Consider the following 4,239-nt stretch of genomic DNA (forward strand, 5'->3'; position numbering starts at 1 on the left):
ATCACCTTTTTTTGCCGGCCTTTTCATCACTTTTATCGCCTTTTCATCACCTTTTTTGCCTTTTCACCACCTTTTGCTGCTTTTTCATCACCTTTTATTAGCTTTTCCTTTTCATCTACTATTTTTGCCTTTTCATCAATTTTTGTCGCCTTTTCATCACCCTTTTTCTTTTCATCACCTTTTTTGTGCCTTTTCATCACCTTTTGCCGCTCTTTCATCACCTTTTTGTCGCTTTTCATCACTTTTTGCTGCCTTTTTCATCACCTTTTCTTTCCTTTTCATCGACCTTTTGTTGTTCTTTTTCATCACCTCTTTTTGTCGCCTTTTTCATCCTTTTGTCGCCCTTTTTGTTTGCCTTTTCCATCAACCTTTATCGCTTTTTCATCACCTTTTTTCGCTCTTTTTGTTGCCTTTTGTTGCCCTTTCATCACTTCTTTTATCCACTTTTTATCACCTCTTTGTTGCTTCACCTAATTTTTTTGCCCTTTTGTTATCCCTTTCGCTTTGCTGCTTTTTCGTCCTCCGCTCGATCCTCCTTAGTGCTCTGTTAATCCCAATCTTTAATAAAGTACTTTAATAGGATTGCCCTAGTTGTCCTCCCGGTTGAACTGTGTTGTTTGTTATATCGATATGGTTTGGTGGGACCTGGTCGAAGCTGGAGCGGGCTGTCTGCTTGACGTTCTTGTCTGGGTAATGTCTCCATCGTCCTGCTATGGAGAAAAGAGGTAAAAACGGGTTCCCCCCCCCCACCACCCCCCCCTCCCCCCCCCACACAACACATATTCGGCATTATCACTACCACACAAGCCACACACACACACAATCACTATACACACACAGGAGACCCCAGCACACACTACACACACGGTCATACACTGACATAGGGCCGTGCGCATTACATAACCTTGAGCAGTATTTCTCTGGCACTGAAAGCAACTTTTGAGGCTCTGAGAACCGGGCGTTTCAGGAGGGTCCAGATTTCCTAAGATCTTTGATGACCTCCCTACCGCTGGCCAGTTGCTGGTCTCCTAGCCCCCCCCTCTCCAATGGAAAGATGGCAGCTGACCAGCTGGTCCTCTTGTTTAGTTCCGGTGGTAACTGTGGTCTGACCTACTCTATCCATAAATTGAAAGTTCGGTACCTACCTCTATCGGTGGTCCTGAGATAACCTTGTTAATCTGACTCTGGCTGCTCAGTAACGCTTCAGCCAGCACCGGAAGAGACTTCTGATATCCTCCACTGGTCCTTCGACCAGAGCCTTTCGGCTGCCACAATTCTTCCCCCCTTTTGAGGGCCAAAAATCTATCAGGTTGGAGGGCCAAAAAAAATCGTGTATTTTTATATCATAAATTTAAAGTTGAACACATATTAAGGAATAAATGAAACATTCATAAGTAATAAACAATATTTATTATTACAATACAAAACACTTCTCTAGGGCATACCTCCCGTGATATGCCAGCTACACAGTCACCATCATACCTGCGGGAAATCATTCATTTATTTGGAAAATAAACTTTCCCACCTTGTGACCAGGGACCCCGTCACTAGATTGAAGGACAGGGGGCTAATAACCCCCCAGGGTATTTGTAACTGCTTGTTTTGCAAAATCTTTGCACCCTCCCTTTTATTACTGTATTAGAGCTCCATGTCAACCACCAGTCAAGAAAACCAAGATGTTAACAAGCCAAAAGTGACAGACTATTCTCTTCTTCCATTTCTACTCTCTTCCTTCTGACTTATCCTTTAAAATAAAACTAAACCCCTCATGCTAATTTCATGACTCCGAAATGCAACTATGTCACATGAAACAACATCCAAAATGTCCAAAAACTGACAAACAGAGGCCAGACAGCCAATAAGTTGGTAAGTTAAACAAACATGACAAATAGCAGTACAAGAAAAAGAAAAGAAATAGGCATCACTGCATACCTCTATCATGCTAAGATATTAATATGGATCCCTCTTTTAAAGTGGCTACTGTCTAAATACAATAAACCCGATGGCAGAAGAATAAAAGATTTGGAGTAATGATTACTGTATGTACTTGTATACTATATAATTGTATATAATTGCATGTACCGTATGTACTGTATGTACTGTGTTAGTGTATGTAGTGTATGCACTGGTATGTACTGTATGTACTGTATGTACTGTATGCACTGTATGTACTGTATATAATTGTATGTACTATATAAACTGTATATACTGTATGTAACTGTAGCAAAATTGTATATAATTGTATGTACCGTATGTAATTGTATGTACTGTATTACTGTATATAATGTATGTAACTGTATATACTGTATGTAACTGTATATAATTGTATATAATTCGTATGTACCAGTATTGTATGTAATTGTATATAATGTATGTACTGGTATATACCGTATGTACTTGTATGTAATCGTATATACTGTATGTAACTTGTATGTACTTGTATGTACTGTATATAATTGTATGTACTGTATGTAATTGTATATACTGTGTATACTGTATGTACTGTATGTACTGTATGTACTGTATGTACTATATGTACTGTATGTAATTGTATATACTGTATGTACTGTATGTATACTTGTATGTACTGTATATACACTGTATATAATGTATGTAGTGTATGTACTGTATGTACTGTATGTACTGTATATACTTGTATATACGTATGTAATTAATGTAATGTAGTGTACTTTCATATACTTTATATACTGTATATACTGTATATATGTATGTACTGTATGTACTGTATGTACTGTATATATACTGTATATACTGTATGTAATTGTATGTAATTGTATCAACTGTATGTACTGTATGTACTGTATGTACCTGTAATTGTATGTAATTGTATGTACTGTATATAATTGTATATACTGTATGTACCATGTAATACGTATATAATTGTATGTACCTGTATATACTGTATGTACTCATGTAATTGTATGTACTTTCGTATATACTGTATATACTGTATGTACTTGTATGTACTTGTATGTACTGTATATACTACTAATTGTATATACTGTATATACTGTATGTAATTGTATATACTGTATGTACTGTATATAATTGTATGTACTGTATGTAATTTATGTACTGTATGTACTGTATATACTGTATATAATCGTATGTAATTCGTATATAATTGTGTGTTAATGTATGTACTGTATGTACTGTATATTCTGTATATAATATGTACTGTATGTACTGTATGTACTGTATGTACTTGTATATACTGTATATACTTGTATATATCTGTATATATTGTATGTACTATATGTACTGTATGTACGTGTATGTATGTACTGTATATACTGTATATACTGTATGTACTTGTATGTACTGTATGTAGGATTGCTTTCAGTTGATTTCCACATGTGTATCTGTGGGCATGTGCTCATCTTTAGCCTAGCCTACATATAGGCAACATCTACATATTTATTTATTTAATTTATCACAGCCATGTATGGAGGAAAGTTAAATTGGTTAGAATATAGCTAGCATATATAATAAATATAATGAAATAATTTAGTTGTAGGCTATGTATAGTAACCTAGACCGCCAACAAATGCTTACTGTTAGAAGAAAACCAAACACTCCTTAGACCTAGAGACCACTACTCACATCTCCTGCTTCTGTTTGCTAAATATCTTCCAATATCCATCTCATCTTAGTATGTCTACGTATACCTGCATATCACTAGACCACACCGCTGAGGGAGGGGCTATACTACGTTAGTATGTTGGGTAATACAAGTCTGAGGGCCTATTTTAACCATCTAAGGTCACAGCGTGAAGAGCCTGGTGCAGGTGTGTTTAGGGCGTGTCCAAATCCACTTTAGCTAGATTGACGGTGGTAGAAAGGGTCTGTGTGCCGGGCGCCTGGTTCTAAAGGGTTGTCCTTAGTGTCTTCATTAATCAGAGGTCAGCTCCCATTCATCAACCAATCAGAGATCAGCTCCCATTCATCAACCAATCAGAGATCAGCTCCCATTCATCAACCAATCAGAGATCATCTCCCATTCATCAACCAATCAGAGATCATCTCCCATTCATCAACCAATTAGAGATCATCTCCCATTCATCAACCAATCAGAGGTCAGCTCCCATTCATCAACCAATCAGAGATCATCTCCCATTCATCAACCAATCAGAGATCATCTCCCATTCATCAACCAATCAGAGGTCAGCTCCCATTCATCAACCAATCAGAGATCATCTCCCATTCATCAACCAATCA

This window comes from Perca fluviatilis, chromosome 16 (genome assembly GCF_010015445.1).
Source record: "Perca fluviatilis chromosome 16, GENO_Pfluv_1.0, whole genome shotgun sequence".
Classification (NCBI taxonomy): Eukaryota; Metazoa; Chordata; class Actinopteri; order Perciformes; family Percidae; genus Perca; species Perca fluviatilis.